This window comes from Corythoichthys intestinalis, chromosome 20 (assembly GCF_030265065.1).
Source record: "Corythoichthys intestinalis isolate RoL2023-P3 chromosome 20, ASM3026506v1, whole genome shotgun sequence".
Lineage (NCBI taxonomy): Eukaryota > Metazoa > Chordata > Actinopteri > Syngnathiformes > Syngnathidae > Corythoichthys > Corythoichthys intestinalis.
The window spans coordinates 10072044-10085411 of record NC_080414.1 but is presented as its reverse complement, the minus strand read 5'-3'; the positions used below and the strand labels follow the sequence as shown (position 1 = coordinate 10085411).

Sequence of the window (13368 nt, the reverse complement as noted above, 5' to 3'; positions counted from 1 at the left end):
TTGTTAATAACGGCGTTAGAATATAACGGTGTTACTAATAGCGTTATTTTCTTCAGTAGTGATTAATCTAATTAATTAATTTTCTCATCTTGGCAACGCCGTTACCGTTACTGAAGCGGGAAAGGCGTGCGTTACTATGCGTTACGATGCTGGTTGACTGACGTGAGAAAAGTCTGGGGACGAGAGAGCAGAGCAGGAGTGGGAAGGAGGCAAGGGAGTGTGACGCCGTTGCAAACGCGATGCTACTATGCTAGGTGGCTCCAATAATACCTGACTGTAGCCGATAGCCTACAAACTACGTCCACATGATGCTTCGGTAGATATCACATATATACAAAACTAGATGCAAATGACAGACACGGCGGCATTAGCAACATGCATAATAAAGAACTAGATGCGTTAGTAAACAGCCGCCATCTTAAAGCAGTAGACTTCCCAGGAGGGCTCTGGTGTAGAGAACCTTCCTAGCGAACCTAAGTAAATTTTTATCTAAAATGCTCCTAAATCGGCAAAACTTAACTTATATCTAACTTAAATCTATCTTTAAATGATGAAACAGTTTTAAAACTTTCACATGTCAAAAATAGAATTTTTTATTTATTTATGTATTTATTTATTTATTTATTTATTTATTTATTGAGAGGGAAAAAACATGAAAATTATCACCAGTTACTTTGCCAAGTAACTAATTACTCTTACATTCAGGTAACTGAGTTACTAAGAGCAATTACTTTTTGGGAGATGTAATTTGTAACTGTAATTAATTACTTTTTTAAAGTAAGATTAACAACACTGGAGTTTCCTTAGTTTTAGTGTTTTAAGCGGTTAATTGAATGTTTTTTTTTTTAATTTTCAAAAAGAGCTTTTTTTTTTTTTTTTACATGGTTCTTTCTATTTAATAATTAAAAATAAATTTAAAAAAGCAACTATGTGTTTCGAAGAAATGAGGAAAAATATCCAACATTAAAAAAAAAATAATAAATTAATCATTTTGATTAATTCTGTCGCTGCCGTAACAGCAACGAGCTGATTAGAAAAATGGAAAAATTTACAGTTCTGCATTAAAAATAAGCAACTGTGACCAGAACAGAGAACAAATTCAAGATATTGTTGAATCATCCGCTGCCATTGACAGTAATAGACGTCTAATTTGCCATTTATTGGTTTCCAGGGTGATACTGGCGTCGGACAACCAGGCCTTCCCGGACCACCCGGACCTCCGGGGCGCTTCCTCAATCACTTCCTGGAGGGTTCCGGCTCGGCTATGGACTCTGACGACTTTGACGGCGATTTGGAGATCATTCGAGTAAGAACCGGAATTTAACAGCTATTAGACGCTCTGTGTATAAACGAGGTATTAAATACGTCATCTATCAGGGACCACCTGGTCTTCCGGGACCACGCGGGCCTCCTGGACCTCCATCTGAGAAAGCCCTACCTGGCCCGCCTGGCGTTCCTGGACAACCTGGCGAGAAGGGAGAAACTGGACTTCCTGTAAGGACAAAACACTTGACTCTAATAGCCTTTGTATTAAAATACAATGTGTTAAAGTAAACACAGTGCCCTCTACTGGATGCGGCGGGACACTGGTCCACTTGCACTAATCTTCAAATCATGGTTTTTTATATGTCTTTCAGGGAGTTGAGGGAAACAAAGGACAACAAGGAGCTACTGGACAAAAGGGAGAAATGGTGAAAATCTCATGACTGTCCCACAACTTGACGTGAATAGCCGTCAATGGTGGCCACTGTTTTAATTTTAATTCACTGAATGGGATTTAACAGGGAGAACCTGGTGTGAACGGCCAACCAGGACCGAAGGTAGAATTTATAATTTTTTTATTTGACATTTTAACCCTGTGAGAGACATTGGACTTCTATTTAAAACTTAACATTACTGCACAGTGCATGTGTTGTGATAGTCAGTTAAAAAAGGTACTATTGCCTATTGCTGTCAATGGCAGCCAAAAAGTTAAACAGTGACGTCACAAAAAAAAATAAATAAATAAGATTTATTATGACTAATTGGTGCCTGTGGCTCAGGTTTGAGACATGTGTTGTCTTTGAATGTAATATTTAAAAAAAAAAAAAAAAGACAATTTGGACATTTAAAGCAACACTTCGTAACTTTTCAGTTTTGGTTGATTTTAGTGACGCCGGTGGACAAAAGTGGTAGTGTTTTGCCTAACCCTTGTCTTGTGTTAGAAATCAGCCCATATTTATGCTAGTAAATCAAATTTGATCTGTAAATTAACTTGGCATGAAAATCCTAAATCTTTGCAGTATATTGTTTTCCGGTCAAGATTGGCCCGTTTTCAAGTTTGGGTATGTCAAAAGTAACATTGATTTTTGCAACCAAAATTTTAAAACGGGTCAATTTTGACCCCAACATTTCACGAGGGTTAAGTAAGACTGCCAGCGCACACCCGTACAGTGTTGTAAAATCATAAATCAATCAAAAATCTCCCAGTCGCCTGTAGATGGATCAAACAACATTTCTGTTTCCAGCGGCTGTGGGAATGATGAATAGTAATAAGGTAAAGAATCCAGTTGCGGCTAAACAATAGCATAAGACGGTTAGCAACCGTGTGGCTTTGTGTGGCCAAACCCCCCACCCCAACGGAACTAGTCAGCGCTGACAAGTTCGGTTTGGGGGATGGGGTTGGGGGGGCGTTATGCCAGCTAGTGAAAGCTGGGCCAATGGTTACGGTATTCCGTATATCATCATAGCCGGCCTTTTTTTCCTCCTCAGACAAAACTTTTTGTCTCTTTTGTTGCTCTGCCATCTTTGCAGAATTAGCACAAAAGCATTTGCAACGACTTCCGTATTTATCACGAATGAGGAAAGGGGGAAGCGACGTATGCCGTAAAGCAGTCAGCAGATTTGTATTTTATTTTTGTGTGGAAGGGTTAAAGTTAATTAGTGTTGGTAAAAGCGATACAGACCCCCTCAAGATATAAAAGATGTGTCAACTAGTTGTCGGTAGACATATCACAAATGTTATGAAAGGTTGGAAGATATGAAGGTTGAAAAATTACCTAGTGTTGCTTTAAGGGTGAAGTAAGAATTGTAGTTGCATTTTGATGCCACAGGATGACGCCAAAGCAGCTTTTATATTAACGTCTGAAGTACAGTAAAGTAAACTTCCTTTCTCTTTGCCGTTCTCTTCCAGGGTGATCAAGGACCTCAAGGCTTGCCAGGACTTGCCGGTCCCGAGGGTCCAGAAGGACGGGTCGGACCCCAGGGTCCAGCTGGACCACCTGGACCCCCTGGCAAAGGTTTAGAGGTACTTAAAAGCAAAATTCGCTTCTGCTTATTTGACTTATGCAGACAAGATGCTTGAATATTTTCAGATGAGCGATTAATTCCATTTATTTGACTTTAATAGGGCCCTCAAGGAGTTCCAGGAGTTCGAGGACCAAAGGTAACAATGAAAAAACATGTTTCGTTAAAATCTAGTATTTTTTTAACATTTTATTTGCCCTTGGCAGGGTGATGAAGGCCTCCCAGGTATTGCTGGAGAACCAGGTCTTAAGGTTGGTGTCCTTTTATGCACGCTATAATAGTCGTGATTCAGCACATGAATGAGTAAAGCGTGATCTTGGCGTGTGCAGGGAGAGCCCGGCGCTGCAGGTGCACCAGGATTAGCTGGAGCAGAGGGACCCAAAGGTTCTGAGGTCAGTGAATAGAACACTAAAACAAACTTAAAGTGTGGTGGAAGTGACATGATGGAAGTTTGTGTTGCATTTAGGGTCCAAAGGGAGATGCCGGCGATCTGGGACAAAAGGTAACAACCGCAGCTTCGTGATCGTTTTGAAGTTCTCCCAACCTTAAATCCTCAATTAAATCCTCCTTAGGGTGAGCCAGGACAGAACGGGCTGACTCTACCCGGCCCTCCGGGACCTCCTGGACCTCCTGGACCCATTGTCAACCTCCAGGAAGTAAGACACAACAACCCGAGGCAACTTTAATTGGACGCTTAATGCATCTTCTCGTCTTTCTCAGCTCCTTCTCAACGACACCGACGGCGTCTTCAACCTTTCGGAGATTTTCAACGCTCAGTTGGCTGTGAGTTTTAAACAATAAAAAATGATCAGAGTGCAGTTGCGGTCCAGTGAAGGCATCCAAACGTAGACACGTGGAGTGACCGTCTTTTTGCATTTACAGGGACAACAAGGTCCAAAGGGAGACGCCGGAGTGCCAGGTGTAAAGGGACCTCCAGGACTAAAGGTAAGCACAAGATAGGACACACAAGAGGCTTGTTTTTTTCTTGGAAAGATTTTAATTTGTTTTTGTTTTTTTTATTAGAATGAGAAAAACTTCAGACAACACTTTATTTGACAGTGTTTTCATAAGACTGTTATAAAACCGAATGACACTTCATGACATTGGTCATAAGCATTCATTAATGATCATGACAGTGTCATGTTATAATTATGACGGTTTTAGGACAGTCTAATAAAGCCACTGTCAAATAAAGTCTTACCAATGTAATGGTAAATGGTGTTTACTTATATAGCGCTTTTCCACCTTTCAAGGCGCTCAAAGCGCTTTACACTACATCGCCGTCTACCTACTGGTGACGCAGCACCAGGAGGATTGTGGGGTTCAGTATCTTGCTCAAGGATACTTAGGCGAGTTCATCAGGGCAGAGAATCGAACCCACAACCTCTGGGTTGGGGGACAACTACTCTACCACTGAGCCACGCCATCCCCGAAATGGCAGCAAGGTTTTAAGTCACCTAAACTATTTTGTTTTTTAACAAATATTTTTGATACAGTGATCTCTCGCTACTTCGCGCTTCAAACTTCGTGCCCTCAGTTCATCGCAGATTTTTTTTTCCCGATTAAAAAAAAATACAGGTGAGCTGTCCCTAGCCGATCGCGTAGTCTCTCTGCCCCCCTCCCTCCCTCTCTCTGCTCGTTGTTGGTCAAGCAGTGAGTGCACTGGAGTTGCTTATTAAAATTAACGATGATTGACAGACAGTTTAAGGTCTGAACTGTCTGATCTTGCCAGAGACTCAAACTTCAAAGCACTGCATGCGTCAATCATCATATAACGTGTTAAACAGTTGGTGTGGCAACTCATTGTGTGTAAATGAGCAGCTTGAGCAGATTTGAGTGGACTCACTCAATGAAGCATTTAATAAAGCCAAGCATTTTTCTGCGTTATTCTTGTTTAAAAAATAATTCGGTGGGACAGTAATATGTTAAAATTGATCATAAGTATTACATTTGAAGAGCTTAAAAATCATTGGTATAATTGGTATATGTTACACGCACTCTCTATACTGTATATAAGACATTTTTTTCCACTTTTTTTCCCCAACATATAATTAAAATAAATTATCTATATATACACTACCGTTCAAAAGTTTGGGGTCACAAGAGTAAGTCTGTATTGACTTACAATGACTTTCATACACTACCGTTCAAAGTTTGGGGGCTGACCCCAAACTTTTGAACGGTAGTGTATACTGTATATTAATAAATGATTTTTAAGCATTTCCAATGCTAAATCTGAATAAATACATTGAACACACACAAAAAAAAAACAGCCACAACAAGGAAAATGTTTTTTTGTGGGGGGATACTTGGCGGTTTTTCACTTATCGCGGCGGGTTCTGGTCCCCATTAACTGCGAAAAATGAGGGATCACAGTATATTATTTTAATATTTTTTGTACTCTTATTATATTGACCTGTATTTTTCCCGAGATTTTTTTGTGTGTGTGTAACAAATACCAATTAATTCCAATAGTCTTACAACTGGTTTTCATTTTTAAAACAAGACAACTCTTAGTACTCCTGAACAACTTTTATCTCCTTTTTTAATATAAAGTATCTCAACATGTACTCTTACACTGCAAATTTATAACGTCTTGATCCGATTCTTTTTCTTTAATCTAGTCAAATAATTTTCTCCATCTTGTTTTGAGTGTTAAAGACTAGTTAACAGATTAAAGTGTCAGATTATTCCACTTATTTTAAGTAAATATTACTATTTGCTCTTATCAAATCCATAGATCTAAAAGTTAAGTAAGTAATTTTTCACCTAAATAAAAAAAAATAAAACTTGCTATAGAATGATATTTTGAACAATATCTATTCTTGAATTATGAACATTTCTGACAAACAAGCTTTTTTTTTTTAAAGATTAAATATACTAATTTATTGCTTAAAATAAATCGGTTAAGCTTATTTTCAGCTAGCTATTTTTTTCAGTGTACTATAAGAATAGACATTTTTAAATGAACATTACAACTTTTTAAATCAAATCAACGTAACAATATGACTCATGACCACTCGGTGGCCACAAAAATTCACCAACAAATTGTCCCTTGCTTTTCTTAGAGAAAAGTACATTGTGCAAAATAGCCTTCGTTTAGAAATCAACTTTACAAATTATTAGATTAATGCATCATGTTCACGCTTACATTTGTGTGCAGGGCGAGAAAGGCGAGCCGGCCGTTTTCATCTCAGAAAACGGAACAATCACAGACCTGTCTGCACTCATTGAGGAAAAAGGATTCAAGGTTATTTTTTAAGCAACTTTTACGCAAATAAAACGTTAGTTTATTCTTTAAAATATGTTGAAATAATTCACTTTTTTTGCAGGGAGATATTGGCGAAACCGGCCCTCCCGGTCCAATCGTGAGTACGAAATCATCCTAACGTTGCGTTGAAAGACTGCGCAAAATGACAGTTTTTTTTTTCCCTCCCAAAAAGGGACCGATGGGAATGCCGGGACCGAAAGGGGATTTGGGTTTCCCTGGAAGACCTGTAAGAACTTTAAAAAATAAAAATAAATTTAATAAATCCACTTGGTTGCCACTGACGGCGATAGACGTCCAATTCATTGCTGCCACCTTCCTGTTTCAAATTAATTGGGCGTCTGCTAGTGATAAACTCTTTTACATTCACAAGTTCACAAGTGTGATTGGACGTCACACAATTGGACGTCAGTGGCCGTCAATGGCAGCCAAATGTGTTTTTAAGCACAATGACACGTTGCTGTGTTTTTTAGGGTCGAATCGGTCCGAGTGGACCCAAAGGAGAAAAAGGAGACTCTGTGGGAAAACCTGTAAGGCATGATGGGTAAATTATTAGTATGACTGAATATTAATTTTACTTGATGCACACACAGGGACTCCCCGGACTGCCCGGACGACCCGGTCGACCCGGAATATTCCGATGTCCAAATGGGGTAAGTGAGAATGTTGAGCAGGGGTCCCCAAACTACGGCCCGCGGGCCGGATACGGCCCGCCTCCACATTTGGTCCGGCCCCCTGAACAATACCAGAGAGCTTTTTTGTTTTCAATAGTGTTATTTATTTCCTGGCTTTTTTCTGCGAAGAATCCAGAGAGGGTTATTTGGTTATTATCTTTTTAATTAATAGTGTTATTATTATTTATCATTATTGTTATTATACAGTATTATATTTTATGATATTATTATTTTTATTTGATCTACTTTTGTTCCGTAAAGAATCCAGAAAGGGTTATTTGATTGTGACTTTCTGAAAAACATTACATTTTTACATTTAGGCACTCCTGCAATCGTCACTTTTTCTGTTACAAACTAACCCCGGCCCCTCATCAGAGAATGGAAAAGTTATGTGGCCCTCACAGGAAAAATTTTGGGGACCCCTGATGTAGAGTATATGCAAAAAAAGAAAAAAAAAATGTTTTCTATGTTTTTTCTTTCTATGTAAAGACTTAGAATATATAATACAGTGGTACCTCTACATACGATCACTTCGACACACGATCTTTTCGACATCCGACGTAAAATTTGAGCCGCCATTTGTTTCTACATCCGACGAGTTGCTCGAAATACAACGACATGACAGCACTGCAAACGAACGCACGGTGGATTTTCTTGTGTGAGAAATCAACACAGTTTTCAAAAAAAGTTGATACAGTTGGAGAAACAAGGAAAAAAGTAATGCTTACCTTTGAAATGAAGATGCAAGTTATAGAAAAATATGAGCTTGGGGTGCGCGTCCCTGAACTGGCTCAACAATACAGCTCCATGGTCCTCTTCCGACCACCGTTCGCCACTATTTATAAGTTAAGGTGGCAATTATTATTGTGGTAACATTGCCAAGGAAATCGCCAGCTTCGTCATGTTTTTATCATTTATTTAAGAACTTATCCAACACAAAACGCCCATTGTCTTAAGCAGTTGACTGCTCTCAAGAAAACGAAAGTATTATCTCTACCGCACCGACCTATCTCACTATGACGTCAGCTTTGCGGTGCGTTCAGGGACAGTAAAAAGTGTCCGCCATATTAGAATCCAATTCGTTACATTATTTACAGGAATAATTATTAATTCTTCTTCTTATTATTATATTATTCTGACTTATTTATTTATAACTTATTTGTTTTTCTATGTTTAATTGCCATTTGTAACAGTGCCAGCAGTATTTATTAAGAATTTAGTGTATGTTTTTAGGCTTTGGAACGAATTAATGGAATTATAATGTATTCCTATGGGAAAATCCTGCTCGACATACGACCATTTCGACTTACAAACAAGGTCCTGGAACGAATTAAATTCGTATGTAGAGGTACCACTGTATAATAATATATATCATATAGAGTAATATTATATATACAAGAGATATTTTTAAAAATTGAGAATATTTACAGTTTTCTTCCCGCTTTTTATTTGGTTGTTATTTTTATTCGGAATATGTCTTTGATTAAATTTGAAAAATGCGTGGCAAAAAAAATCATATTTACAGTTTGTTTGTTTTTTTTTTTCCCCCATTTTTGTTTATTAAATATGGGAAAAAATAAAAAAGGGGAATATTTGCATTTTTTTAACTTATGTTTTCTCTTTTTTTATTTTTAATTAAAAACAAATTAAAATAAATAAATAAATACATTGGAGAATAAGTACTATTAACTCTTTACCTTCCATTGGAGGTGATAGACGTCCAATGTTTTTGAACTGGGAAAAGGGATGGCTGTGAGGTAAAATAATAATAACAAACATAAAAATGTTGGGAATATGTACTGTTTTTTTTTCTTTTTTGTTCATTTATTCATCTTCTAAACTGCTTATCCTCGCGAGGGCCGCGGAGTTGCTGAAGACTATCCCAGCTAACAACAGGCAGGAGGCAGGGACACCCTGAACCAGTTGCCAGTTTTTTAAGTTGAAAAATATATATTTTTTCAAATTATAAACAAAAATTAAACAATAAACATATTGGAGAATATACTCTTAACTCTCATTGATAGACGTAGTTCAGGCGCTAGTGTGCCGACTCACTGGCCGACTAGATGAGAGTTAAAAGTTTTAGGACACATTTAGGCAGTAAAAATTGCGCTAGATAGGGGGAAAAAACATAGATTTGGAGATGAGACCAAAACTGAGTTCAAATGAAATGGACGTCTATCACCGTCAAAGGCAGACAATGATTTTCATTCATTTGAGCGCTAACTCGCTGCTAACTTTCCAGACTGTCTTCCCTGTTCCTGCTCGACCTTTCTGCAAAACACCAGTAAGTCACATTTTCAATAAGCAAAAAAAATAACCAGAATAAATCATCAATTCTCTTACTTAAGAATAGATTTATTATTTGTAAATATACTAATTACTGATAACTATGTTTAATCACCAGGTAAATGGAAGTGGTAAGTGAATATCTTTTATCACCTAACTGGCTTGTGAAAAAAAAAAAAATGTATTCACCACCATGGACATGTATGCCCGTCCAAAAACTTTTTCAATCTTGTTTTGTATTCAAGGTGAAATGAATGACGGGCCAAAAGGACAAAAGGGAGAACGCGGTGTTCCTGGCTTGCCAGCGCCACCTAGTGAGTAAAGACAAACAACTATATATGTATATATATTTTAATGTATTTTTAGTTGAAATTGGAATTTACATAATAAGGTACACTGACCTGCAATCTATTGAGATCCATTTTTAGCATTAAGTGAGACACTTTACTTTTTGCACAAAATGTAGAGGCACCTACATTTTTCATTGCTTCACCTTTAACGCCATACTTTTACTCACTCTCTATGACATTCATATAATCCATATGAATGAGTCCACTTAAATTCATTCACGCTTTGACGCTCACGCTGCCGAGAACAGCCCCTAGACAATGAAGATTGACAGAGCGATGATTTAAACATTTGTGCCTTTTCAATTGCCAGATCAAAACTGCAAACCTGTCAATCATCATTAACTTTAAGTGGCAAACTCCAGCTGCACTGCTGACCAAGAAAAGCAGCAGGGGAGAGAGTGAGAAGCTGTACGAGGATGAAGCAAAAAAACATAAATATATATGTGTTGTTGTTTTTTTTTATATAAAACCCGATCCTCTTTACCCGATTCCAATCCCCTGAAAAATGGCGCGATCGGAATTTTCGGACTATAAGGAGCACCTGACTATAAGGCGCCGACCACCAAATTTGACACGAAAGCGGCATTTGCTCATAGATAAGCCATACCTGACTATAAACTGCAGCTGTCCTCACTGTGTTATGGGATATTTACACCAAAAGATAGTAACCGGGAACACTTTATTTGACAGTGGCTGTAGGTTTCACAACGAAAAGCCCTTCAATCTGACGCGTTACTCTCTTCCTTGTACCCGCGAGACAGCGGGGAAGAAAAACTCTCAAGCAGCCCTTCACGTTCGTTCTTTAATCCAACAAAATCAATCCAAACGGCTTGACATCAAAATTACAAACAAAAGAGCAACTGAGAGATCGATAGAGAGAATGTGGAAGAACGTAGGTCAAAAAATCTTCTGAGCTCTGTCCTTACTACTTACTGCCGTCACGCAGACTCACTCCTCGAAAACAGCCCTCGCTGCCCATTCATATCGTGCTACATGACGTCACAAACTCATCCCGCCAAATCCAAATAATACATAACAATTCTGTCTTATATAACCAAATAACAAGTATCGAATTGTTTTATAGAACCAAATCAATTATTTACAATTAACATAAATAATTATCCAAACCTTATTTAGGCACCTACAGTTGCATTATAAGACTGTCATAAGACCAAATGAACCTTTCAACCAATGGCTGCAAAGCTTCATTGCTTCAGGAAGCTTCATTTGGCCATTACTGCTCCCTTGGTGGAGAAAATCAACCTTTGCTGCAACCTGCTGTCAACACTATTGTCATCCAACATGCCTCCTAGCACTCATTGCAGCGCTACAGATGTAAATAACAATCAAAATTCATGTTCTGTGCTAATTATCGCTTCAATTACTGTTCCAGTTGTTTCATTAATTGTTAGTTATGGTATTTGACTTTACTTTATTTGACGGTAGCGCCATAAGACTGTCATAAGACCATCATAAATATGACATGACACTTCCACAAGCATTAATGAACGCTTATAACAGATTTTATTTTGTGTCATCCGGCAAATTATTTCACTTTTGAATGGATGTAAAAGAACCGAGCTGGACATAAATGGAGTTAGTGACATAATTTGCCGGATGACACTTAATGACATCTGTCATAAGCATTCATTTATGCCCATGATAGTGTAATTATGACGCTCTTATGGCAGTGTTATGATGCCACTGTCAAATAGTGTTGCTATTAACCCAAATAAATCAACAAATAAGCCACACTGGACTATAAGATGCAGGATTGAAAATAAGGGAAATAAGTAGCGTCTTCTATTAGGAAAATTATGGTATATATTAGGGCTGTCAAAATTATCGCGCTAACGGGCGATAATTTTTTTTTTTCAATTAATCACATTAAAATATTTGACGCATTTAACGCACATGCCCCGCTCAATCAGATTAAAATGACAGCACAGTGTAATGTTTACTTGTTACTTGTGTTTTTTGGTGTTTTGTCGCCCTCTGATGGCGCTTGGGTGCGACTGATTTTATGGGTTTCAGCACCATGAGAATTGTGTAATTGTTGACATCAACAATGGCGAGCTACTAGTTTATTTTTTGATTGAAAAATTTACAAATTTTATTAAAACGAAAACATTAAGAGGGGTTTTAATATAAAATTTCTATAACTTGTACTAACATTTATCTTTTAAGAACTACAAGTCTTTCTATCCATGGATCGCTTTAACAGAATGTTAATAATGTTAATGCCATCTTGTTGATTTACTGTTATAATAAACAAATACAGTACTTATGTACCGTATGTTGTATGTATATATCCATCTTGTGTCTTATCTTTCCATTCCAACAATAATTTACAGAAAAAATTGGCATATTTTATAGATGGTTTGAATTGCGATTAATTACGATTAATTATTTTTAAGCTGTAATTAAATCGATTACAAATTGTAATCGTTTGACAGCCCTAGTATATATATAATTTTTTTCCTAATTATGTTTTCTCTTTTTATCAGACACCTTCAAAGGACGCTTGGTAAGTTACATATAAAAGTATATATTTGTTTTAAAATGCCAAAAACTAGAAGATTCTAATGTTTGTTAGGGAGTAAAGGGCGAGCCGGGCTTGGTCGGCGAAAAAGGCGAAAAGGGCGAAACGGGGTTGCGCGGGGTACCAGGCGCTCCCGGGAAACAAGGGCCAGTGGTGAGAGGCGCCGCCATGACAACTTGTACAAATGAGGCAAATCGGGTTTTAACGTGATTCTGCAAATGCCCCACAGGGACCCAAAGGCGAATCGGTGGTGGGACCGCAAGGCCCCCGCGGCGATCCAGGTCACCCGGGCCCCCCTGGCTATGGCGGTCCCGGTCCAGCGGGACCCCCTGGACCACCAGGGGAGGCGGGCACCCTTTCCTTCGGCAACTTTGGGAAAAGAAGTACGCGGATCGGATTTGGACGTCTGCTCCGATGAGACCCTAACTTTTTGTGTCGCTCAGGTGTGCGTGTCGCCGGACCGCCTGGACCACCCGGACCCCCCGGACCTCCCGGTCCTCCCGGACCATCTGGCTCACGCGGGCCCTTGGGAGGCTCGGCCGCGGTGCGTTAAATTTATAAATTCCGTGCTTGCGTAGCTTTTCTGCTGGTGCGGCAACTCACCGACCAGCTAGATTAGAGTCAAAAGTATTGGGACACATTAAGGAAGTGAAAAATTGAGGGTTGCCAAAAGTTTTGGGACAGCTAGATGGCGGAAAAATATATTTGGAGATGAGACCAAAAGTATTAGGACAGGGTCAAGTAAGAAAATATGGAATAAGTGTTCAAAATTAACCAAGAACTCAAAAATTAAAGGTAGTCAAAAGTAAGCTAGGTACACTATTACTATTAAAAGATACATTAAATGGTAAATGGACTGTACTTAGGTATATAGCGCATTTATCTACATGATTATTATTTATTACACCTATACAATTTGGAGACGAAAACAAAGTACTGAAAGTAAAAAATAGAGGATTG

General features: G+C 38.4%; 1 pseudogene; it reads left to right on the top strand.

Moving 5' to 3' along the window:
- Positions 1 to 13368, top strand: part of LOC130908977 (collagen alpha-1(XVIII) chain-like) — a 38725-nt pseudogene that overhangs the window by 19265 nt on the left and 6092 nt on the right.